General features: G+C 42.9%; 1 long non-coding RNA gene across 1 annotated transcript; it reads left to right on the top strand.

Moving 5' to 3' along the window:
• On the top strand, positions 1 to 27,235 carry LOC143282030 (uncharacterized). The gene is made up of 3 exons (XR_013055206.1): positions 1 to 44; positions 14,706 to 14,783; positions 26,597 to 27,235. It is a non-coding gene; the product is annotated as an uncharacterized LOC143282030 (long non-coding RNA).
• The last annotated feature ends 372 nt before the right edge of the window (positions 27,236 to 27,607 follow it).

The raw sequence follows: 27,607 nt of genomic DNA, 5'->3' as shown, positions 1-27,607 counted from the left end.
AGGTGGATCTTTGGGGAAAATCTCGATATGAAGTGTTCCAGAAGGTTGGTTTCGATCAAGTACCGTAAATCCTTTGTTGTTGGCAAAATGTGGAATAATCATGTCTTCAAACACAAGACTGCAAGAAAAAAAATACATAACTTACTTTTGTGCATTAACAAGTTGTTATATTTGAAGAAAAACAAAAACAAACATAAGGATTAAATATGAATATCAGCAACAAAATATGGTCAGGCATGTTGGTTGTGGGTGATTGTCAAATCTAATGTTATGGAAGGTAAGGTATGATTTAGAAGGATATGTTGTTGATAGTTCATTATTTTTAAGAGGAATGTGCATGCCCACAGCAATTCACACACACATTGGCAAGCACAGCACAGTAGTACAGGCAGAAGTAGTAAGCAGACACAAACACATTTCTTACAAAGGATGTTAAAAATGATCCATGAAGTAAAAAAGAAAACCACCAAACTTTTACCAACAAATACCAGTAGTGAAACTTCCAGACAGATGAAGGGCTTTATTTTGTAATCTGCAGTGATTTCTACAATTAAGAAAAAAAAATTTAACCTGAAGGACACACAAAATAACTAGAAACAAGAGTGAATATGCCAGCAGTAAAGTGTAACACAGACCAATCAGTCAGTGGACCGGCTACATCAGCAGAAAGAATGCAGGAACAGCAGTGTCAAACATCACTTCTCAGGTTGATAAAAGAGTGTACTTCCTTATATGCATGACAGCACTGAAATCAGTTCTTTCCACACATTCTAATTCTAATGACAATGCACTTCTGGAAAGGGCACAAAAAAATTACACGAAGCTAGAAGTGTTTCCACAGTCATGTCAGTATTATAGTTTTATTTCTTATTCATAAAACATAGCACTTTTATCTGACACGTTGCCACACTGATTAGTAACAGTCATATATTTTGTGCAAATATTATTTTCTTGTTATGGAAGTTATATTCAAGATGGCGCCGACCAATGGCGACACGGGATAGCTGTCCTGTTTATTTTGTGTTTAATTCTGTTTATGTGTGTTAGGGAAACAGCTGCGATCTTACGATATGATCGTGACACGCAGCTGCGTGTTAGGGAACAGGTAGATGAGTCCAGTGTTTTGAGATCTCACTTCAACTCACTCTGTCATGATTTACAACCATCAACAATGAACACGGACAGGTCAGCTTGTAAGGCTCAGTCCGCGAGGAATGGGGCCTTTTCAAGGTTACGCCAACAAAGTTTTTGCCCATCTCTACCCAGTATGTTCTTGTCCAACGTTAGATCTCTACCCAACCAAAAACTGACAAACGCATATAACATTCAGACGAGGAGAGAGTGCTCTGTTTTGTTTCACTGAAACATGGCTTAAACCGGACATCTCTGACAGTGCTGTTCAACCACTAGGCTTGACTGTACACAGAGCTGACCGCACTGCTGACTCAGGCAAGCAAAGGGGCAGTGGTGTGTATTTCTTCGTGAACACACGGTGGTGTTCCGATGTCAAAGCACTATCGCATGCCTGCTTCCCTGACGTGGAGTTCCTGACCATCCAGTGCCAACCCTTCTACCATGCAAAATTTCCTCAGTGATGCTGATCCCTGTGTACATTCATCCCACAGTGAACCTCTCCGCTGCACTTGGTCTTCTAGCAGACAAAATTAGCAAGTGCGAGAACAGTTGGCCTGACTCCACCGTCATCGTTGCTGGTGACGTCAACAAAGCCAGCCTCAAGAAAGAAATGCTGAAGCTGTACCAGCAAGTGGACTGTTCAGCACGTGGTGAAAAGACCCTCGACCACTGCTACATCTCCATCAAGAAGGCATACCACTCGATCCGCCATGCGCCTTTTGGATGGTCCAAACACAGCATGATATATTTGGTTCTGGTCTACAAACAAAAACTGAAAGCTGAAAAACCAATCATGAAAACTGTGAAACAATGGTCAGCCTCTGCCTCAGAGACCTTGCAGGACTGTTTCGAACACTGGAATGTTTTTAACCTCTTAACTGCACTGTTGACATACGGCGTACGTCATGAAATGTCGCTCACCAATGCTCTATTGACGTGCGCCGTACATCATGTTAAAACGTTCTATGTTTCGAGTCCCGCATTACAGAAAATGCAGTCTGCTAACCATTAAATTAGCTCCCCAGAGAGCTCTTTTCTTCTGAGTTCCATAAGCTAAAATTATTCATCGGATTATCATATTTATGGCGGAAGTTTTGCAAGTTTGTACGAAGCTCAAGTTGTGTTTGCAAAGCCATGGCTGAACGCAGACAAACCCCAACACTTGAACTAATATTGAAAGAAATCTTTCGCGATGCAAACAGGAGAGATGAAGATTGTGGACTGAATGAGATAGAACTGCGTGAAGTTGATGCTGAAGACGCTGATTTTGACATGGAGGGGGGTGGGAGGTGGAGTTGCTTGACAAAACTGAAGACAGACAAGCTCAGCTGATTCAAGATGCAGGTGGGTGTTTACGAGGTTTGTCAGTTTATTATTTGCTTTCTGTTTGTTGTAACAATGAATATGACTGCATTGTGTGTGTTTTGAATGTGTTAGCTGTGGTAAGTAGCTTCATAGTCACTGATCAGTGTGTGATAGTGAGAGAAAGTCACATGTGTACTGTGTGTGACCATCACAGCCCAAGGAGGTGTGGCTTGCTGGCTGGCTCATTGTTGATGACAGTGTGTGTCGCTCACCAAGTGCTTTCTTTGTACATGTATTCGTTTCCGAGTGTGTATTGGTTTGTTTTGTTATTGTTGTTGTTGTTCAGTGTTGTTGTTGTTTTGTGTGTGTGTGAGAGAGAGAGGGGGGGGGTGGGGGGGGGGGCGAGATGTTTATAAAACTGAAATCAGAGAAAGATACACAGAATTGTATGCCTAAATTACTTTGTAAATGCAACACTTGTGTGTGTGTTGTCATTTTGTTTTGTATGAGAAAGAGAGAATGAAGGGGGTGTGGCGTACATGAACCAGTTTCAGTGTGTGTGGTTGTGGAGGGTGGGGGGGGGGGGGGTAGGTGTGTGTGTGTGTGTGTGTATTTCAGCTTCTGAAAACAATTAGAAATAAAATGGTACCATTTCATGATCTTTTTATATGTAAAAAAAACAAACAAACAAACAAAAACAAACAAAAAAACCCACCTCCAAAAACCCAACAAGCTTAGTCTTTTATGCAATGTGTTTCAGGTATGCAGCATGGTGATGATCATGATGTTCATCCTGGACCATCTGGAGTTGACAACTTGCTACAAACCTGCAGCTGAAGACCAGCAGCAGCAAGACCAAAGGGCAGTGAACAAGCCTCCAGCAATTCTGGATTACAACAAAAACATGGGTGCCATGGACTGCAGGCCTACAATGCCACAAGGAAAACCCTGAAGTGGTACAGATAGCTGTGTGTGCATTTCCTACAAATCGCCATGCTGAATGCACACATCCTCTACAAAAAAGCAGGCAGCAGCAGTACACTCCTGGACTTCAGAAGGATGTAATTAGTGCCATGATTTTTGGTGACCAAGACCAAGACACTGCTAAAGACGACCACGCTGTTTGTCTTGTGTGGACGACACTTCATTGATGTCATCCCACCTACCTCACAGAAGTCCTGGCTATAAAGGAGGTGCAGAGTCTGCTGGAAGAAAAGACAAAGAAAGGTTGTGAGGTTCTACTGCCCAGACTGCCCCAGCAAACCAGCACTGTGTCTTGAAGACTGTTTCTGCAAGTACCACATACAGCCTTTTTACTGGCGATAGATCCTGCGTGAGTACACCCTTTTCATTCTTTGTGTGGACTGTTGGAGTCTTATGGACCTGGACACTGTTGCTAGCCTTGACAGTGTGTGTGGTCGATCACAGCAGTCACAAGAAAGACTGGTTGATAACCTAGTTGATATTGTAGCACATACATGATGGAATGACAGTCCCAATTTTTTTTATTAATGCATTTTATGGAATTTTATGGAATGACTGGTGCGAAAGCGCTTTGATTTGTCTCTGCACAAGATCCAGTGCTATATAAATACCATTATTATTATTATTATTATTAATTTTTGTGTCAGATTGGCTCATTATTTGAACATGTGAGTATTAAAAACAAAATCTTGGTTCATTTTCCTTTCATTTGATACTTTTATGCACTTATCTTCAGTACTTTTTGAAATATAAGCAAATTAAAATCATTGGCATGTTTTTCTTGTTTTTCTGAAAATTTTCTCAGCATAGGCTATAGCAAAACGTACTAGCAGTGAAGGGGTTAAAGACTCTGCTGGGGACTTAAATGTGTATATACCGAAACAATGTGTATATTTCTTTCTGTGAAAGTGTGTGCATCAAAAAATATCAAAATATTTTCAAATAACAAAATTTGGTGTAATGGGGCTGTTAGGCAAAAACTAAAGGAAAAAGAGAGAGCTTTTCACGAAACTGATGATGGAACAGTCCACAATAAGTGTTGAAAAATGCATTTAGAAGGCAAAGTTTTTATGCAGGAAAAAAAAAAAAAGAAAACCTGTCAGCAAGCAACTCTTTGATTGAATATATGGACCGGATTGCGGAACATCACTGATTATAAAATGACCCACCAGGCAGTCGACAGCACTGACAGAGCTCTTCCAAACTCAACACAGTCTACTCCAGATTCAACAAACCATCATCCACTTCTGACGTGGCTGCACCCCAAATCACCCCCACTCCCCCTTTCATAGACCAAGAGAATGAAGTCAGACACCACTTCAGTCATCTGAAAATAAGAAAAGCTGCTGGCCCTGACAACATCTCACCAAGCCTTTTGAGGAAGTGTGCAGTCCAACTATCTAGTGTCTTCACTGACATATTTAACATGTCCCTTCAGTCTTGTGTGGTGCCACACTTCCTTAAGAAATCAACAATCATTCCTGTTCCAAAAAAAGTACAGCCTAGTTGTCTTAATGATTATCGTCCCGTAGCCTTAACATCAGTCGTAATGAAAACATTTGAACACTTGATTCTACAATTCAAACCCTCATTCCTCCATCTTTTGATCCCTTTCAGTTCGCCTATAGAGCTAACAGATCAGCTGAAGATGCCATTAGCATAGGTCTCTACCACGTCCCCAGACATCTCAAAAATCCTAACAGCTCAACATAGGCACCCCACAGGGATGTGTTCTATCCCCACTGTTGTACTCACTGTTAACACATGACTGTGCAACTCAAGATGAATGTAATACCATGGTCAAGTTTGCTGATGATACTACTCTGGAAGGGCTGATTACGAACAGTGATGAATCAAAATATAGGGAAGAAGTACTGGAACTTGTCAGCTGGTGTGATCAAAACAACTTAGAACTCAACGTATCAAAAACAAAAGAATTAATTTTAGATTTCAGGAAGACCAGATCTGACCCCTTACTACTTGTCATTAAAGACAAGCAAGTAGAGACCAATCGCTTCGCCAGTAGCTTTTTCCCCAAAGCAGTCAGTACCCTGTCTCTCGAACAAATCCAGTATGATAAATAGAATTGTGCAATCAACCACCATCCACCTGAAGATCTAGTCATCAGCCTCATCCACATGTAATATGCGGCTTCTGTTAACTCACTCGCTGCCATTGTCCGCATATGCGGATGTCGTCGGACAAAGCGTTGGATGCCAATGTCCGCATATGCGGATTTGGATTTTGGAAAGTCGCGCTGTTGGAGTGACGTGTCGGATATGAAACTCAAAAGCAGAACTGATTCTTAAGTTATCTCCGGCCAACTTTTAATTCACACGCACTGCGTGTGTGTAGTGACACGTTCGGTAGCAGACGACAACGAAGCATACCCTTGGTCAGCTCTGCAAGTTGTTTGACAAGATGGCGTCGCGTCGAAGTGTTCGACATGGTAGGAGAGGTCAAACGCAACACAGCATTGAAGCTACTTTGGAAATGATCCAAACTGAAGGCTCCGATGTTGAAGAAGATAATATTGATTCGTCGGACAGTGATTTTGAACCATATCCCGATGAACTAGAAATAGATTCGGCCGCTGAAGAGGGTGTTTACAGTGGAGAGGAAAGCGAGTCCTGACCATGTGCCAGCTGACCGACACTAACAACGAAATCACTGAGGAAACGGACGACTTTGCTGGTGTTTTTGCCAGTGATTGGACTGAAAATGGTGAGTGTGTATGTATTATATTTATATATGTGTGTGTGTGTGAAACAAAACAGTGTCACATGCTCAGGTGTACAACTGTGTGTGTGTGTGTGTGTGTGTGTGATTGCATGCATATGTTTACTTATTTTCTGTTTTACAATAACATGGAGTTTATTTGTAGAACAAGGTGCTATGTATGTCATTATTGTTTGTAATATTGTAAAAAAAGAAAATCTAAAGTGGTTTTCTTTGACAACATGTAAAAAACTTACCACATTATGCTTCCATTCACATAAATATGTAGAATAAACAAGGGAATAAGCAAACAAAAAATTTAAACAACAATAAGAAGAAAGAGTCAGACCTGCATGATTATTTGTGTGTGTGTATGGTTGCAGGTCATCTTGCTGTGCTGAAGTGGCAGGACAAAAATCCAGTTCATGTGTTGACAACAGTCATTCTGCCAACTACCATGGTCAGTGTGACAACTTGACACCGTCCTGAAAGACAGAAGCCAGCTGCAGTGCAAGATTACATCACCTACATGGCTGGAGTGGATATGAGTGACCAGCTACTGCAAGTGCAAGGTCTGTGAAGACCTGTTCAAGCGCCACAACACACCTAGACACCAAACTGCCAACTGGTGTCCAAAATATGGAGTTCCACTGTGTGTGAAGCTGTGCCCAGGACTCAACATCACCTGCCATGAGCTTTTTTAACTCCAGACAAGACTATTGGCAGTGATAATACATCAGGTTTTTGTGTACAGTGAACTCCCTTTTTTATGTAGAGACAATATTTTCTTTTGTGTGCGTGATTTTCAACTTTCTCCACCATCTGTTCATACTTCATTGCATGTACTAGGTCTTCAGTTCCTCAAATAGTGTTAGGATGTGATGTGGAACATTTGTAAGCTGTTCAAGGACACTTGGTATACATTTCTGATGGGTGCAGAAATGCTACAAAATACACAAAAAATTGATACCGTGATCAACAACAAGATGGTGAGTAATTAATTTGATTTTTTGCAGAAATATGGAACAACATTCACTGAATACACATACTAAATTTCAATTGTCTGGGTGTTTATTTGTGTTTTTGAGAATTTTTTTCCCATCCAAAACAAACCCTGGGTTTTCTGGGATTCGCAAGGGCAAAAACTCTTGGCATGGAGTGAGTTAAAAGGAGATGCTTGGTGTGGTAGCACACAGTTAAATTCTATATAGTATAAAAAAAAAAGACATACATAAGCCAAACGTGTGTGTGTGTGTGAGACTGAGAGTGTGTGTGTGTGTGTATGTGTGTGTGTGTGTGTGCATGCGCGTGCGTGCATGTGTGTGTGTGTTTGTGCATTGTGTGCATGTGTGAGTATGCACAAGTTTTTGTATTCATATGCACTTGTATGTAACCTAATTTCTACTATATCTGCATTTGTGTATGATTTTTGATTTATGTTCTTACCTTGTTATGTACTATCCCCCGAATATTCCATTACCCCGGAACACTTGGTAATAAAGACATTATTCTATTCTGTTCTATTCTATACAAGCATCTGCGAGGAGCAAGGGCTTTAATTCTTAACTTGGGATTGGAAATGATTTTAAAAAGTTCTTACTCACTCATCTAAACATAACATTTTGAAATGACTGAAGCCATAGAAAGGTGTTGCAGCAACTCCCTTTTATGAATAATCATTATCAACATATGGATAGCATATTATTGAATGGAGGCTGCTAAATTTTATTCATAGAAAGGATTGTGCAAAGGCCTCTTCATTTACTGCTTAATGTCCAGGAATGACCATCAAAATCAACAAATCTTGACTTGCAGTCCAGAATTTGTCAGTTGGAGTGAACTCGCACAATGCCTGTGCATTTGAATACTTTTCCTGTTTTTTTTTGTTGTTGTTTTTTTAACAGAGTCCAACTTCTGCAGTTGGAAAGAAACAGTCATAGTTTCCAAAGCAGAACATTGGTTTTCACAGATCTGTCAGTGAGTTACGTTTTTCTTTTTTCCCGTTTCATCCTTGATCTGAGAGACAGGTGGTGATGTACATTCAGTCTGCACTGTTTGGAGTGGGACATCCAGTCTGCGGAACATAATTTTGCTGGAAAATTCATTTGCAATTTTGTTACAATTTATTGAACCGGGAAAGTTATGATGAAAACTGTGAAAAGTTTGAAACTAAATAGATCTATGTGATGATTGTAAAACAAAAATGTTGATCAATACAAAGAAATGCCAAATCAGTGTGGACTGCTTAAGATCTTCTTGTTCATCAGTTGGACACCCTAGTGTCTGTGATGAAGGCAGCTGCACGCTGCAGGTCCTCCACACAATCGTAGAGCTTCTGGGTCACTGGAGTTGGGTCGGGCCTTTTCCTGAGCACCTCATGGAGGGGGCAGGACTGCAGCAGATGTTTTGTTGTCTGGCTGTCAGTCCCATAGGGGCACCGTACAAAGTGACTAATGTGGAATTTAATGTATGGATGGTTGTTTAGGTGGTTGTGGCCTGTCCTGAATCTAAACACTATCACCTGTTCCTGCCTAGTCAGCTATCTGATAGAAGTCCCTTTGTGGTGTGGAAGCTGTTGCATCCACCTCTTGCTTGGCCTTGATGATGGTCTTTACTTCTAAGTAGTTGGTAGACCAATCCACCTGCTCTTGTGTAATTGACTAATTCCTTCCTTCATGAGGAAGTCAGCAATTTCATTGCCCAGCACATTGCAGTGAGAAGGAATCCATAGTAGGATGACAGCGTGGCTCCTGAAGAGGGAGGCTAGAGTGGAGGGCAGGTCGTTTTGGTCAGTGTTTTTGTTGGACTGGAAGGCATGTACTGATGTAGGATGGATTGAGCATCAGTCAGGAAAACTATGTTATAGGTAGCATGAGCGCTGACCTTGATGTGGGCTGCTGCTGTTTTCAGGGCTTCTGCCTCAGACTTATGATTGGTGGAGTAAAGGCCAATAGGGAAGCAAATATTTTCTTCTATGCCTCCCGGGTACTGAATGTTCCTGCCCCACCTTTTTGTGCACCTCTTCGGCAGAGCCATCAGTATAAACACAAGTCCAGGGATCTTTTGGGTAGTGGGTTTGGAGGTACTGAAGGGTATAGGAGTTTTTCTCAGGGCCACTCTGAGAGTCTCTAGGGCCAACACCAGGGATGCTGGACTGAACATGGCTGAGTGTTCCCTTTCCCCATGCAGGGACAGCCTGACACGGAGGGATGTCTTTGGGGTCATGGTCAAGAATGTCTCGGTGTTGTCGTTCAAGGGTCCTGCTCTGGCGGGCAAAGCTGCTCCTCTTGAGTCGCCCCTGAGTTGGCTGGGAGAGTCTTTCATGGGATGATCCTGCAACCTCTTGAATTGGGAACTTGGGTGAGGAGCTTGGTATTTGTGTGATCCTCAAGAGGCTGGAGCCCTGTGATGGATTTAAGCTCCAGTATTAGTGTTGACTTCCTGGCCCTGTTGATGATGCCAGTTGCCTGGTTCTGCACCTTGCTGACCCGATCTTCTTCTTCAGCATTCCCAGCCCATGTTCAGACGGTCAGTCCAGAGTAGGTCATGAAGTCCGCAGTCCGCTGGAGCTCTGTAGCCATTGCCCACAACTTGTCCTGGAGCGCTGCAGGACTGGGCCAGCTCCTCAGCTCTTTGTGTAGAGGGCAGTCTTGCAGGACGTGGGCTGGAGTTTGAGGAGCGGTGTCACATGGACATTGGTCTGTGTGGGAAATTTTAAGTTTGTAGAGATGGGAGAGGAGTTGGCAGTGGTATGTGCGCAGTCTGAGGATGATGACTTGCTGAGCTCGACCCAGCTGTTTCTGAAGTGGCTGCACAGGATGGTCTTTGCCTCCCCAAAGCTAAGGGGGTGGGCAGATTGGGTGAGCCTGCTTCCTACTTTAGAGGGCTTGTCTGCCTCTTCATTTCCTGCAGTGCCGCAGTGAGAGGGGAGCTGACCCGATCAAAGCTGGACTTGGCTGTGGTTCCCCATACTGTCACACTATACTCAAGCACTGGCCTGATTCTTGCAGTGTAGAGCACTCCTGAGGGTTGTGGTGTCTGCGCCCAAAGTAGTTCCTGACAGCTTCTTCATAAGTCACACCTTGGCTCTAGCTTCTGCCTTCTCTGCCTGCTTCTTCTAGGTCAGGTGCCTGTCGAAAGTTACACCAAGGTACGTGGAATTGTCCTCAGCAAGTAGAGTTTGTCCATTGATGCACAGCGCGACTGTCCGTTCTTTTGTTGATTGGCAGAAGACAGTCAAGCTGGTCTTTTTTTGTGTTTATCTTCACAAGCCTTCAAGAACTTTCAGTGCCTGCTGCAGCCTGTAGTTGACTGTTGTGAGGTGTTCCTCCAAGCACCAAAGGACCACATCGTCAGCATATGGCTGCCTAGACTTTATGTTGCAGATCTCTGACGATGCCATTGATCAATATGAGGAACAAGATTGGGCTTATGACGCCTCCTTGGGGCACTCCTCTCAGTGTCTTCTTATGACTGTGCTCCATTCACATGGACTGAAGCCTTCCTATTGTTCAGGTACTGGGAGATCCCCTGGAACATACAGATGTTCACACCACCCTTTTGGAGATTAAGGTGGATCCCATTTTTCCACGCTTAGTCGAAAGCCTTTTTCATGTCTGTCCACACCGTCAGAGTGTGCTGTTTGCCCTGAAAGTTATCCTCAATCTTCTGGGCAATGCAGGTCACCTGGTCCTTGGTGGAATGGTGTTGCCAGAGGCCTGCTTGCTCTGGAGTGATGATGTTGTTTTCTAGGTGCTGTACTGGCACGGGTGTTCAGTGCTGGCACTTTAGTTGGCCCTGCGAAAGTTCGTGAACCCAGGAAGTAGGGCATGGATATAAATAAACGCGGCTGACAAACAGGCCGCGCCAGCGGCACTCGCTGTACGCTTGTTCGGTGGTAAATCTGCTTTGTTTCTTTTGCGCATCATCTCCTCGGATGGATTGGAAATAACGACTAAAGAAGTGGTTTTCTAAAAAGAACACAAAACAAGCTTTCCATTGACTCCAAACACAATATGTTTTCTTACATAGCGGTTGTTGCGGCAACGGCTGAAACATAAATGAAGAAAGAGAAGAGAAGGATAAGCAGAAACATGATCGCAAAAATCGTTAAGTTTAAATCCCTCTCTAAGAAAACAGGCGTTTATCACAATAACATCGTAAATACACACAGAACATTTAGCATGCATGCATGCAGATTAGCTTACCTTTTGAGTTGTGCGATTTTTCTTGGCAGCACAACAAATATTTATATGAACACACTGTAGCATGGTGAGAGTGAGCAGCAGGGGGATGGAGAGCGGGGAAGTGTCTGTCGGCTTATGGCACTGCCGTGCCCTTCATTCCACGAGAAAGACGAAGATTTTTAAGGTAAAAAAAAAAAAAAAAAATGAAACGATGATGTTGATAAAATAATGAAATTGTGTAAATCAAATCAAACTGCACTCCAATAATACAACCAGGAATAGCAATAATTCAACTTTCTGTAATCGCTGCAGGAAATGTGTGGATGCTGTGAAAAGGTGGGAAAAGTGGGGCGGGGGCTGCGGGGCCGAGTGAAACAAAGAAGGCAATGTCCAGGTTTGGTGCACGGGGCCAGAAATACCGCGGCGAATGCGCCGGCCGGTGCAGAGTGCCGTGGGAAAGTCTGGCATTAAAAAATTTTTGACCCAAGACGCTAGACGCTGCTCGGCCAACTAAAGAGCTGGATTTTGTGCTCATCTGAGCAGCCGTGCTGGGCGCATGTTGATCATTCGCTCCATGAGCTTGCCAACACAACTGGTAAGGCTGATGGGACGGTAACTGCTTTCATTTGGTTCTTGCTCTTCTTGGGGATGGGCACCAGATCAGCTTCTCGCCAGTTCTGTGGAACCTGCTCATTTTTCCACCTGTTTTTGAAGAGAGCAAGGAGTTTAGATTTTGCTTTGGTGCTGAGGTGTTCAAGCATCTCGTTGGTAACTTTGTTAGGGCCAAGAGATTTCTTGCCCTTCAAGGTCTTTAGTGCTTCCTCCAGCTCCTTGTTGAAAGTCTTGTTCATGTATTCTGGTGGATCTTGTTCACCCTGATGGATTTTTAGCTCAACAGGAACTTGTTGTTTCCTGTCTTCTGGAATCTGGATGTTACTGATCTGCCCATAGCTGTCTAAAAAGCAGTTTGCTTTTTCTTTCTCTGTTACTATCTCCTGGTCTTTTTCAGTTATGATGGGGACTGACCTTGTGTCCTCATCATTCTTTGCCTTGGTAAGCTCCCAAAGCTTATCTCCATCTCTGTTAAGGTTCAGCTTTTTTTTCTCTTTTTTTTTCTTTTTCTTCTTTTTTATGCCCCATCATCTGCATTATTCCCATGCTGCTAATTCCGAGTCCCCCATACACAGCCACACCCAGGTTCATCTGTCACAGTCCCAGTATCGGCAGTCTGCAGGGAACCATTGATGTTAGATCACCAGAAGGCCACACACAAGAGGAGACCTTGCACTACTGCTGAGTCACTTCAGTGGTGCCTGTTCTGATTTAACGTACTTAGGACACCACCAACTAAGCCCTCTACTGAGGACTATATTGGTTTAGTTTCGGAGCTAGACTGAGAGAGCGTCCCTCCCAGAGTGGAGACTGCCACCACGTCCCTCTAACAACAGCACTTTATGAATCTGCTGACACTGAAGACATTGACAGAACTCACCCCAAGCATGAAAGTGGAGGGGTTTCAATACTGAGGTCACCATGACGGCAGGGCATGAAAGGACGCAGAATTTGAGACTTTTTTGTTTATATTGATGATGACGAAGGAGGAAGAGGATGATAATGATGATGGTTATGTTGCTATGGAGGTCTATTTGGTTTGAGACTAACTGACAAGGCTGTGCTCTACGCTTCCTGTCATAATGATATCCTGGTGTCAGCCAGGCCCAAGAGATACAGACACTTGCAGTGTTGGTCAGGAAATTAGAGCAACACACCCAAAGACACATCCATGAAGTGGATGATACTCAACTGTGTGGTCCCAGTCTCCCCATTTAAGCCCAAAGCACACTCAACTCTGGGTTGGAGCTGGCCGTGAGCTGAAAACCCACCTCTGCTGGAATTCAAACCCATGTCTTCCCAGCTGTCAGTCCGCAACACTAACCACTTCGCCATGGTGGCTGGTGCTTTTTTTCTCTCCCTACCACTTGTTCTTGCAGCTTGAATATATGCCTTTCGATATTTGGCAGAATAGGCTTTGAGGGCAGTATTGTTCACTGGAATTGGGTTGTTCTCTACCTCTTCTTTATTCTGGCTACTTCCTCTTCCAGCTCCTGTAGTCCAGTATGGCCTGTAGTTTTTTTTCGAGCACCATGGAGAATTGTTTCTGAGGCTTCTTTTAGGATGGCCTGGTTGAAGCGACTGCACGCTTTATTTGCGTTGAAGTCATCCACCTTAATGCCTTTGCAGAATTCGTCAGAGTGAATGAGAAAATTTCCCAGATTGCTTTGTAAATTTCTTGTATCCATCTGGGGAAGGACTTGGGGTTGCTGGGCCTGTGCTGCAAGTTGATGGCCAGTAACACTGGTCTGTGGTCACAGCCTGCCAACTGGCTCAGCACCATGCTGCTGGTTTTTCGGGAAAGGCAAGGTCTGGGGTAGATGTTGATATCCATCGATGAGGAAAAAGGTTTATGGGTCTTCTAGATCATTAAACAGAAGCATGTTGTTTTCTATCATGCCAGTCCTCCACTTTATCTCCCTTGTGGTCAGTTCCATTATAACCCCAACAGGTAGAGAGACTGTTGATGTCACTAACAGCCAAGCAGTTTTCATGTGGTAAATGGATCGTCTGCAGTGAGAGATCTTTGTCTGCAGGGCAGTATAGGTTGAAGATGGTGAACCGAGTTGTCCACAGTGATCTTGACTCCATGGATTTCGGCTTATTGCTTTGTGTCCACTTTGAAGTCAGTGTCTGAGATGTTATTCCCTGATGAGTATCAGCACTCCTCCTTTGTGTCTTCCTTCCCTATCCATCCTGAAGGTATGGTATCCTCTGACATTGAACCTGTAGTTGGTGTTCAGATGTGCCTCATGGATACAGGCCATGACAGTGTTCTCTTCAAGCAGTCTCTCTGCAAATGGAATCTTCTTGGTGTAGATACCTGCAACATTCCTGAGTGGTCTTGTGGTATCTCCAAGTCTGATGTTCTTTGGCCAGTAGCATTTACCCTCCACCTCAGAAACCTGGCTCCTTGCAACAGGATAGGGTGACCACCGGTCGCTTTGGGTTGTACCTTTTGAGGCACAGGGCCTGAAACTGGCAGTCTGGTGGGACTCCACAGGTAGAGCACCATCTTGTGAGTTGTCAGTTTATACAATATTTATGATTGTCTGTAAATAAATGTGGCAACATTAAAAACAAACTTTAAGTTTCGCTTTTCTGTTTGACTGTGACTTATTCTCTGGAGAACTATCAAATTTTAGAGAAGACAGGGTAAAAGTTATAGCATATTGATTGCATTTGAATCATCAACCTGTCAGACTTTATCAATGATTGATTACTGTTATCTATCATGATTTAACACACTTCTTTCCCTTTGATCAGATTTCAGACCATGCTGCTGCTGCCATGCTACACTATTATGCTCCCACAATGCCTGAAATTGGCATCCGCTCATTCACAGTAAGTGCTTGGTTATTTTTATGTAGTTAATTCAACATAGTTTTAAGCCAGCATTGAATTAACTCTTGCTTTGAATTCATTCCTGTTAAGCCAGCATTGAATTAACTCTTGCTTTGAATTCATTCCTGTTAAGTTCTGTAAACATTTACTGGACCAGTGGCCAAGTGTAATGTGCCCCACCAGGCAGTTTGTGTCAATGGGTTTTAGTCCCAATTGTGGACTGGGGTTTTTTCTTCCCCTTTTACTAGAACTTGAGTTGTGGTCTGCGTGCTAGTCGTTAGGTTGAGCTGATAAACCAAGGTCCCATTTGCTGCATGCACTCAATAAATGTAGAAGAAATGAACCCACAGCAACAAAAGAGTTGTCCCCCTCAAAATTCTGTAGCAAAAAAAAACACTTTGAAAATAAAACAATACATTTGCAGGCAGAGTAAAAGGAGGGGTGGTGCTGCACTTTCCTTAGGGATAGCAGCCTCAATTTCATTCAAGAGAAATCTATTCTGACATTGATACAATACAGTGCAATACATTACAACCGTAAAGAATGATAGACTTAATTCAATTTAGTTATTTACAGCAGGTCATGTTCACATGCAGCCCTTTCACTCCTGTATCACATCATACAACAAATTTTCTGTTTATAATGACTTTAAAAGATTATTTGAGAATTTGTAGCACATTAGATTTTCTCACTTACATTTAACCCTTTCGCTGCCGGGAAAGTAAGATTTAAGTGAAATCTATTTGCAGGTTGTTTTTTTTCACAAAAAACAGGTATAAATTTTCAAAAAATTATGTGCTCTTTGTTATTGGAGAAAGACCCATAAAAGTATATATTTTCTGAAAAGTAAATGAATAAAGAATACAAAACACATAATGTTTTCCCATTATATATATTTTCAGTGACATGCTGTTGTTTTGAAATCAGTGTTTTGTTTTTTGTCACATTTTCAACTTGTTCATTACAAACATTAGTCAGGTAATTTGCACTAAAATATCATATTTTCTGGACAAATGGGTATCTGCACACACAAAATCATACTAGAACAACCACAATAATAAAAAAAAAAAATTAAAAGAGATAGATGCATCAATATAATATAATATGGGTGTGAGGCTGTGCCCCTTCAGTCTCCACCCCCTCCTGAAATACCTGGAGAACAGGTAGTATTTGCCACAGAGGACAATGTGAAAAGGAACTATCCAGAATTGTTCACAGGGCAAGGTCAGCTGAAAAAAGAAAAACATATAGAAGTGAAAGAAAACGCAAAATCCTACTGCCAGACAGTGCCACGAAGAGTGCCTGTACCACTTACGAAGAAAGTGGAAGTGAAGCTGAACCAGGCGTTTGCTCTTGACGTCATCTCACCTGTGGATAAGCCCACTGACTGGTGTGCCCCAATTGTTGTTGTGCCCAAACGCAATGGCAATGTTCGTATCTGTGTAGACTTACCAGGCTGAATGACAGTGTGAAACAAGAAATCTATGCTATGCCATCAATGGAGGAAACTCTTGTCGCAGATTTCCCAGGGGAGGTATTCACCAAACTGGATGTCAACTCCAGATTTCACCAAATTAAACTGGACAGAGCCCGCTCTGATCTGACAACTTTCTTAACTCTCTTTGGATGTTTCAAGTTCAGTAGACTACCATATGGTATTTCATCAGCACCTGAATATTTTCAAAAGAAAACGGATGAAATTCTGAAAGGACTGAAAGTTGTACTCTGTCACATGGATGACATACTTGTTTATGGTAAGAAAAAGCACCAACATGACAAGAGACTGAAATGTGTTCTGGACAGACTGAGAAAGAGTGGCTTAAGTCTGAACGCTGAGAAATTCGAGTTCTTGAAAATCAGATCGAATATTTGGGCCAAATAATTGATGGTGAAGGTGTGAAACCAGACCCAAAGAAAGTGACAGCAGTACTAGAGATGAAGACACCAGAAAATGCTGGAGACGTGAGGCGATTTCTTGGTATGGTCAACTAACAAATGAAATTTCTACCCAGACTGGCCGGAAATACTAAACCACTGAGAGATTTGTTGCACAAGGACAATGCATGGGTCTAGGGTAAAGAGCAAGAAACAGCTTTTCTCCAGCTGAAGAAGGATCTCACATCTGCTGAAACACCTGATTTGTACAGCCCAGAGTGAGAAACACTTGGGACAGCGTATGCTAGCAGCTGTGGACTAGGAGCAGTACTAATGCAACTTTAAGATGATGGCAGACTGAAACTAGTCGAGCACTGACAGAAACGGAAAGAAGATATGCACAAATTGAAAAAGAAGCACTGGCTATTACATGGAGTTTGGAGCACTGGGCAAACCTCGTGGGAATGCAGTTATAAGTTGAAACAGACCACAAACCATTGATCCCATTGTTTTCCACGAAACTGATCGACTAGTTGCCAATCAGAGTCCAGCGATTCAGGATGAGGCTGCTACGCTACACATTCAAGATGTGTCATGTCCCAGGGAAAGAGCTCTTCACTGCTGATGCCCTATCCAGAGCTCCATTGCCTGAATCTAACACAGTTGATGACCTCACAAGCCTGACTGAGGTCTACGTCAGCAGTGTACTGACAACTCTGCCTGCCGCAGACCACAGACTGGAGGAGATCAGGGCTGAGCTAAAGAAGGACAACACGCTGAAAGAAGTCGTGAATCATGTCAATCATGGATAGCCTCTGAAGAACCAAGTAAGCAAGGGAGTCAGAGAGTACTGGAGTGAGTCAGGAAATCTGACAGTGCATGATAGACTGCTGATGTGAGGAAGACGACTTGTGATTCCTCCATCACTGAGACAAGTCGTTCTTTGTCATCTTCATGACGGTCACCAAGAAGTGGTGAAGACCAAGGAGAATGTGGCCAACAGTGTTTGGTGGCCGGGTTTAACCACTGACACTGAGCCCATTGTGAAAACATGCCCAGAATGCAGCAAGAACCACAAAGTCAGGGTTGAACCAATGACAGGCACTGTTTCCAGAACGCTCTTGGTCCAGAGTTGCTGCAGACTTTTTCGAATACAAGGGGAACACTTACTTCATTGTAGTGGACTACCATTCCCACAGCTGAAACCGTCACAAAGTGCAAGAAAGTCTTCAGCCGACATGGCATTCCAGATGTGATGGTCACTGACAATGGACCCCAGTTTTCCTCCCAAGAGTACACTGACTTTGCTCAGAAATGGGGCTTTGAACACATCACTTCATCCCTTCACTACCCCCAGCCCAATGGTGAAGTGTAACGAGCAGTCCAAACTGTTAAGTCAGTGATGAAGAAATGCAAAGACGACTACAGTGGTCTACTCATGTTTTGAAACACACCTGTCCACAGTGGGTATTCCCCAGCTCAGCTCAGCATGGGGCAATCCCTAAAAACCTGTGTCTCATGTCACCCAGATAAAACTGATCTGCTGATCCCCTGATCTGCTCGATGTGAAGAAGAAGGAGATAGAATATGGAGAAAGGATGAAGGACGACTACAACAGGCGTCACAGAGTTGTCAAAGGGGATATCTTTAACGATGGCAACCAAGTGTGGGTACCAGACCTCCAGAAAAAAAACATAGTGACCCAGAAACACACCACCCCCAGATCCCAGCACAGTCAGCAGGAACTGCGAGATGGTGAGGAAGCTTCCCTCTCCCAGCCAACAACCAACATCTTTATTGACAACTCAGGAGACTGCTCTGCTCCTCATTTTATGAAATGTGTCAGGTGATCTACGCGACCCATAAGACCTCCACAGAGATTCATTGAGGAATACTAAACAAACAAAAAAAAAAGAAGAAAAGAAAAGAAAAGAAACAAAGACTGTCCATCACTTGCATGCTTTGTTTTCAAGTTTTAGTGTTATTGTTTTGTTTTACTATGTAGCCTTTATTTATTTTTAAAAAACTGAATGTCATTCATCATACATATGCATTCACATTTTTTTTTTTTTTAAACCATGACTGTGCATCACCCTCACCGTCTATTGTTGATGCCTTTGCTTACGCCAATGTCATATCAGTCATAATCGTCATTGTCATCCCCCATTTCTAGTTGTTTTTTTTTTTTCCTTTATCTCATTTTTCTCTTATATTTGCATTTGGAAAAGACAAGAACCCAACTCTGATGACAAAGGAAATGTGTTTGACTAAAATAACGGGCGCCCCCCCCACAACCCCCCCCCCCTCCCCCCAAAAAAATGTTTCCAGAATCAGGTTGCCATTATATTTTTATTTTTTATTCATAAAACTTTGTGTTTTTCTTGACATACCAGAAAACTGACGAGTAGCAGTCATTTTATTTTGCTTTTTAGCAAGCAGGAAGTTACATTGCTTCATTTATTTGTGGGAGTAACAACGTTCTGTCCTGTATTTTATTTTATTTTTTTAATTTTTTTCTCAAAGCCTGACTAAGCGCGTTGGGTTACGCTGCTGGTCAGGCAGCCTCCTTGAGATACTGATACTGTCCTGTAATGGGACATCAGTCTAACATACTATGGGAAATTCTGTATTTTTATATGGACCTGGCTTATCAAAAACAGTTCATTAAAAATATGACTCAAGACATAGAAAGACTATTGTGTAATACACTCAGTGTAAAGGTCTTACACAATCTACATTTGCGCAAGTGGTCAGTTTGTCGGTAAACACCATTGCACCTATTTCCTCAGATTGATATTCATAAGGAGCACATATCCGGAACATTTGTTCTTCCATTTGAGTTTTCACACTTTCCACCTTTTGTGAAGTATTTGACTGTATGTTTTTGTTGCCTCCAACTTTCTTTTTATTAAACAAGGGCTGCACTTGTGCTAAGTCACTCTCAGATGACATTGACTGCAGTTGTTTGCTTGCAGCTTTCTAACTTTCTTCTGATGGTCAGACGCTTACTTTGTGTCGTGAAGTTTTTCCCTCAGCCCCTATTCCATTAAACCAATTACTGCTTAGTGCCTGATCATTCTTTCTTCAAAAGTATCAAAACTGCATACTTTTGTTAGCTTTCTGAGTGCTGCATTATTTGTATTTGTATTTATTTTTATCACAACAGATTTCTCTGTGTGAAATTTGGGATGCTCTCCCCAGGGAGAGCGCGTCGCTACACTACAGCACCACCCATTTTTAAAAATTTTTTCCTGCATGCAGTTTTATTTGTTTTTTCTGTCGAAGTGGATTTTTCTACAGAATTTTGCCAGGAACAACCCTTTTGTTGCTGTGGGTTCTTTTACGTGCGCTTAATACTTGCTGCACACAGGACCTCGGTTTACCGTCTCATCTGAATGACTAGTGTCCAGACCACTACTCAAGGTCTAGTGGACGGGGAGAAAATATCGGCAGCTGAGCCGTGATTCGAACCAGCATGCCGAGATTCTCTCATTTCCTAGGCGAACACGTTACCTCTAGGCCATCACTCCTCTAGGCTATCACTTATGTGCCTGTTTTGTTTGTTTGTTTGTTTGTTTTTGGTGTGATTTTTTGTTTGTTTGTTTGTTTGGGTTTTTTTTAGGTGAAATTTGTAGGACTTGATTGCTTCATGAGTGCCCTCTACAAAGAATTCTTTCAGTTTGCCCATTACTTTAGTCATATTATTTTTGTCAGCTTCAGTTTCAAACCCACAGCTGGTCCAAAAATTGTTAAAGAACAGCTACTTGATAGGCTTGATCTTGCTACTAGCCACAGCGTAATTTTCAAATTATCTTTTGAACCTTTTCTGGTTTTTGACAAGTTACTGTCGAGATACATTTTTTCTGGCACTGGTACATTTGTTGTGAATTGCTTTTTTGGAGGGGCCTTTTGTTGAATTCCAGCATTATTTTTAGACATCTTCATTGTTCGTGGGCTGCAACTCCCACATTCACTTGTATGTGCGTTAGTGGGCTTTGACCATTTTTACCCTGCCATGTTGACAGCCATACTCCAGTGTCAGGGGTATGCATGCTGTTTGTTCTTCTTTCCATAACCCATCGAACGCAGGCATGGATTACATGATCTTTAACGTGTGTACTTGATCTTCTGTTTCCATATACACACAAAGGGAGTTCAGGCACAAGCAGGTCTGCACATATGTTGATCAGGGAGATCGGAAAAAATCACCACCCTTTTACCCACCAAGCGTCATTACAGAGATTCGATCCTGGGGCTCACAGATTGAAAGTCCAATGCTTTAGCCACTTGGCTGTTGCGCCCGTCAGAGACATCTTTCAGTCAATGGAAAAGATCACTACATATGCTATTCTTTTCTGCTGATTTTTCTTAATCTTCTGACCTTCCTGACACCTTGTAACTTTTATTGCTAACGTAAACAGGTCACTCAGCATGGTAAGGAGCGTTAGTAAATCTCGATTTCCGAAGTGACTTCAGGTTAAGTGTGATGGGAAATGAGAACATGCAAGGGAGGTTATTCTACATGGTTAATGACAAACATGGGTTCAGTCAATATAAATGGTCAATCATATACTCTGAAACTAAGCAATGAAACTTCATGCCACTAAAGAATTTTGTCTGACAGATAAAACTCACTCCAGGCTGCAGCTGGGCCAATCTCCTCCGTTTGGTGCCACAGCAAGGGCATTACACTTTCAGCGAGACACTGAGCAGAAAAAACCAACTTCTTGGCAGATGCTCTTAGCAGGTCCAAGAGTGTCATGCGCACAGAGTGCACCCTGGACAAGGACAGCCTTCAGGGGGTGTGGGAACAGTGGTTTTGGCCGATGGTGGACCTTGTTCAACAAGAGACTTCCCACTTCCGTGTCTTCGGTTGCCGACCCAGAAGCGTGGGCAGTGGATGCTCTCTCTCTAGATTGGAGCAGTCTGATTGCCTCCGCGCTTCTTCCCTTTCCATTTCTGTCCAAGGTGATACGGAAAGACAGATTGGAACACCCGCAGCTGATCCTCATTGCGCCGAAATGGCCAGCCCAGACCTGGTTTCCGGACCTTCAGTCCCTGACACATGTTCCCACCCCTGGAACTTGAAACCAAATCTCATCTGCTGAGGCAGCCTCGCTCGGGCACTCCGCATTCCAATCCTCAACTGCTCCACCAGCACGCATGGCTGCTGTGCGGTCGGAACTGTCAGCATCACCACTGAAGTCCTCGACCCCTCGGTCGGCCTCTGTATCGGCTGTGCTGACCCAGGGGTCTGCCTCCTCTGACCTCCTCTCCATAGTCACCAGAGCAAGGAGGCAGGGAACGGAGACTTTGTATGACTTTCGCGGGAAGATATGGTTGCGGTGGTGTACAGCTCAGGGCATTACCCCTACGAACCTTACGAGCATGCAGCTGGCCAACTTTCTGGCTCTCTGCTCCTCGGTTCATCCTGTCTGCTAGTTCTGTGCGAGGGTACAGGTCTGCCTTCTGTACCACAATGCAAACAGCTAGGTGGTTCCGCCTTTGAAGCGGATTGCCTGCTCAGAGAGGTGGCTAGGGGTGCCCCTCTGAAGGAAGCTAGAGACCCCAGAAGAGTGCCCCTCTGGGACTTGTTCCTGGTGCTGGATTTCATTTGAAAACAGCCCTTCCTACCATTGGGGACTATTCCTTTTGACATCCTCACCCTCAAGACCACTTTCCTTCTGTGGCTGCCCACAGGCAGTCGTAGAAGTGAGCTGCATGGGCTTAGTGGAATGCCACAAGATCTGGCCTTCCACAGAGATGGTTCCATCACTATTCGTTTCCTTCCAGAGTTTCTGGCTAAGAACCAAGACCCTGAGGTTCCTTCCCCCTCTCCGAGGGTCAGACCTTTGTCTGATATTCTTGCCCAAGATGATGAGGATAGGCACCTGTCCTGTTCGGTGTCTCAAATATTATTGGGATAGGTCTCGCCATAGGCGTTCTTCTCAGAGGTGTCTGCTCATCTCCCTCAATGAGAATTACAAGAAAGACATTGCTGCAGGCACCATTTCCCACCAGGTTTCCCAAGTCATTCGTAGAGCCTACTCTCATGCACACAGGGATATCAGCTGTCTTCATCCCAGGGCACACGAAGTGCGGGCCATAGCTACTTCGGCTGCTTTCCAGCACTCAGTGCCAACGCAGCATGTCTTGGAGGCAGCCTTCTGGCCGTCTGAGAATCCCTTCATCAACTTCTACCTCAGGAATTTCCGTATGACCAGGGCTGACGGTTCCAAGGGGATTTCCTTTGTCGCGGCTAACACTGCCGTCTCAGTTACAAGGGCTCCCCATATGAACCAGTAGGCGTTGCCCTCCTCCATTTGCTTTAAATTCTGCATCAGTTTGACATGGTACAGTATATGACACCAAAAGGAGGAGTTTGTATTATACTCCATGTTTGGTGTTAAATATACTTACCATGTCAAACTCGAATGCCCGCCCGTCCGTCCCCGCGTCTCCGCCGTGGTTCTCATGGGGCATTTTTGTTCATGGCCACGGAATGATTAAGCGCTTATAGTTTTTAGAGGCGTTTGATTGGCTGAGAGCGGTGGGCCCGTCTTTTCACCGTTAGCCGCGCGAAATTTGGCCAAGCAGAGCAAACCAATAGGCCTAGTTTGCATCAGTTTGACATGGTAAGTATATTTAACACCAAACATGGAGTATAATACAAACTCCTCCTTTCTGCTGTACATGTCGGTTTGCTTCCTTTACAAGGCAGGCAGTTATCTGATTAGTGAAAAAAGGTATGAAAAAATAAAAACACAAGTTTCCTGTCCTTCCAAAATTCTGGGAGGAGTTCTGGGGCAAGACCATCTGGTTGTTCATAGCCAACCTGACAGTAACAGGTTATGTGAACAAAGAATGAGGGTGCACTCAGTGAAACTCTCACTGTGGACCAAGGCCTACCTCTGGTGGTGCCACAACAAGGGCATTGCTCTCAGCAAGACATAGTGGCCAAGGCCAACATCTTGGCTGACACTCTCAGTGGGTCCAAGAGTATCCATCAGACAGAATGGACCCTCAGCAAGGTCACCTTTCACGGGGTGTGGGATTTGTGGTTTTGACAAATAGTGGACCTTTTTGTCATGAAGTTTAACAAGAGACTTCTGATTTATGTTTCACTGGTCTCAGACTCGGATGTCTGGACAGTGGATGTTCTGTCTCTTGATTGGAGCAACTTACACTTTTCCCCCATTCTGATCCTATCCAAGGTGGTTTGAAAGCCAGTTTGGAGCATCCACAGCTCATCCTGATTGCACCCAAGAGGCCGGCCGAACCTTGGTACCTGGACATGCTGGCTCTCACTCATGTTCCTCCTCTGGAACTAAAACCAGATCCGCTTAATCAGCCCTGTTTAGGGATCCCTCATTTGAACCCCTATTTGCTTGACTTGCATGCATGGCTGCTGTGCATTCCAAGTTCCCATCATTAGATTTGAAGCTTTCTGCCCTTCAGTCTATTGTATCAGCCCTCTTCGTGGGAGGTCATCAGACTTTAAATTGGTTTCTGTTCAGGGACTGAGTCATTACATGACTTCCACTGGCAAAAATGGCTTGAGTGATGTATGGAACACAAAGTCCAGCCTTCTAATCATCCTAGCAAGCAGCTCACAAACATTCTGGCTTACTGCCCCATGGGGCTTGATCTGTCAGCTAGTATAGTTCAAGGGTACTGATCTGCTATCTGCACCTTAATTAAGCAGTTGGGAGGTCCACCCTTTGAAGCAGATTTGATTTTCAGAGAGGTCTTCACTCAAGGAGTCTCAAAACCCCAGGAGAGTTTCCTTGTGTGATTTGTTCATCGTTCTAGATTTCATTTGAAAAGTACCTTCTGAGCTTTTCGGTTTTATCCCCTTTGACATGCTCACCATCAAGACTACTTTCCTCCTTTTGCATGCCACTTGCCAATAAAAGGGAGAGATACATGGTTTGAGAGGATCACTCCAGGACATGGCCTTCCACAGGGACAGTTCCATTACATATTACACTCTGTTTTCTTCCAGATTTTCTAGCTAAGATCCAAATCCAGAGGTGCCCTTTCCATCTTTGAGGATGGGACCCTTGTGTGACATATTATCTGAGGAGAATGAAGATCGCCATCTTTGACCAATCAGGTGTCTCAAATACTACTGAAAGTAGGAGACATTCTTTTCAGAGATGTCTTCAGAAACAACAAGAAAGACATTCCTGCTGCCACCATTTTTCGTTGGGTTTCTCAGGTCATTTTGAAAGCCTCCACTCAGGCCCAGTGATCTTAGCTGCTTCAGTCTGAGAGCACATCAGGTGCAGGTCATTGCCATTTAAGCGGCCTTTCAACACAGTGTTCCTCTTTGCATGTTCTGGAGGCAACCTTCTGTCATCTGGAGAATCACTTCAATTTCTACGTCAGGAACTTCCTTATTCCCAGAGTGAATGGTTCGAAGGGGATTTCCTTTCTTGTGGTTAACACAGATGTTTTTAGTACTAAGTCTGTCCTTGCAAACCAATAGGGCTTTATCCTCCTGCTTTTGTTTTGAATTGTGCATCAGTTTGACATGGTACAGTATGTGATACCAAAAAAGTGGAGTTTGTATTATACTTTCTTGTTTTGTTAAGTATACTTAGTATGTCAAACTTGAATGCCCACTATTCTTTGTGTGGTTCAGATGGTACATTCTTTGTTGTACACGGAATGATTAAGCACTTAAGGTTGGGAGTTGTGTTGACTGGCTGAGCAGACAATGGACTTGGCAGACGCAGGGTAGTAGAGCATTAATCTAAAATGAACTACCCTTTTGAGAAGATGATGTTCATCAATATTGCCTTAACCCCTAGGCTGCCAGTATGACAAGAAAACTCGTCAGCACAACCATGTATGCGTTGCTGCCAGAGTGATAAGATAACTCATCACTGAAATATTCTGACTTTTCCCTGGTTTGTATTAAGTCCTTTTTTCTTTTCTTTTTTTCCTTTTTTTTAATTTTTTTTTAGGCCAACAAACAACATTCACACGGTTATTGCTGACTTAACTGGTGACAGTGGACTGAAAAAAGACCCATACAACACAGACATCAATGACTTTCTCTCTCTTTAATGACTCACTTTTGTTAACAAAGTGATCAATGTTATAACCCAGTTTAAGTTGTCTGTATTATTGTGTGTGTGTCCATGGTAGATAGCACTGACATTTCTTCTGGAAATACTTTGTCATTTGACACCAAATTTGGCATAAAAAATAGGACAGTTTCGGTTATTTCCACTTATTGTTTATATTTACAGTGAACCTCTAAGATGGGCAAAAAAAGCCAAATATTTGCACAGTAAATTTACTGTTACATTTTTATTTTTTATTCACAAAACTTGGCACTTCTATATACTAGAACACTGATTGATAGCAGTCATTTCTTTCATTTTTTTGTTCAATTGGGAACTTCTTTTGTTTAGTGTGGAAGTTACATTGATGAAGACATCTCTTTGGGGCAGTAACTAAATTGGAGATTAATCTGAGTTTTTAAGTATGGGGATTTAATTTGTTTTTATCTCTTTCACTGCCAAGTTTCTGTGTGAAAAATGCTCCCCACCATAAGATATTTTAGGTACAATGCTCTCAGTCACAAGCTTTGGTTCATGTCAGAATATCACAGTAGACTTGCTCACTTCAAACACGGTCAGGGGGTGTAGGTAGTCATTGTTCTGTTATCTTGGAAACTGGCTGAAGATGAAGCATGTATCGTTTTCCCAGCTGAAACTGAAGGTAGCGGCCATCCAGTCTTAGTTTGAAACTATGACTTTAGTAATCTTTTGCCATCATCACAGCTTTCACTTTTTTATGTGAATTCCACTTTCAGTTGATGTCCTCTGTGCCTCAATGAAGGGTACATGCTTGAATGTTTGAGACTACTCGGAACCGTTAGTGAGTTTATTTATTGTTTTAAATTATTCAGTTATTTGTTTCAGATGTGGCTGCAAGGGTATTCCAACTTGTTTTCTGCACCCTGCACCAAATGTGGCAAGTTTTTGCAGAATGCCATGCCACCAACTTGGAGAGACTTCCGTACCCGAGAGCCCTTTCATGATGGATGTCGTCAGTGAAATCATCTTCAGTGTTTTAGTCTTGTACCAGGGACACTCACCAAATAGTCATTTGGAAAGAGCATTTTCCATTGCCGGCCACATGTGTAGAACAGTCTGCCAGTCAACATCCACAACAGTTATCTGCAAATCTATAAAACCCATTCTTTCAGAATGGTCCATCAGTTGCCTGTTTACTCGCATTCACCATGCTTAGTTGTTTGCTTTCTTTGTGGTGTGTGTGAATGTGCATTCATGTGTGTATCTGTGTATTTGTATGCATGTGTGTTTTGTTATGTGTGCATTTGGGAATTCAAAGCGAGAAGGGAAGGTGGAGATTCAGATTTTTATTTTATTTTCTTGTAAAGTTTTGTTTGCCTGCTATTGTACAAAATGGAATGTCTACACTGTGAGCAACATGCAGCACAGTATAAATCCTCCTTACTGCTATTAAAAAAAAATCATGTGATTTCTGAACTAAGTTTGTAAACTGTGCTAATCTAATAAAGTTCAACATTGAAAACTATACAAAAGTGTTTTTATGGTCTGTGTGTGCGAGTCATTTTGTTTTATTGTTGTTTTAATCATGAAAATTAAATGATTGGTAAAAAAAAAAAAAAAAAAAAAGGGACCACATTTCTTAACTGCCAAACACCAGGAAAGAAATAAACTTGTTCAGTGCCACATGACGAAATTTCTGAAGTGTTTGAAAGTTCCCCGTGAACGATAAATCCATGTACATCTATTTTTGACTCGTTTGTGTAAACAAAGTGAGTCTGTTTTAACCTGGTGTTTTGTTGTCTGTGTGTGGGTATATGTTTTCTTGTTCACAATTAAAAGGAAAGAAATACAAATTATGGACAGAACACATACAGTGAAACTAACTACACCATCGAC

The sequence above is a fragment of the Babylonia areolata genome, chromosome 5, assembly GCF_041734735.1.
Source record: "Babylonia areolata isolate BAREFJ2019XMU chromosome 5, ASM4173473v1, whole genome shotgun sequence".
NCBI lineage: Eukaryota > Metazoa > Mollusca > Gastropoda > Neogastropoda > Buccinidae > Babylonia > Babylonia areolata.
Note: the sequence above shows the minus strand (reverse complement) of the source record. Positions and strands in the feature narration are given on the sequence as shown.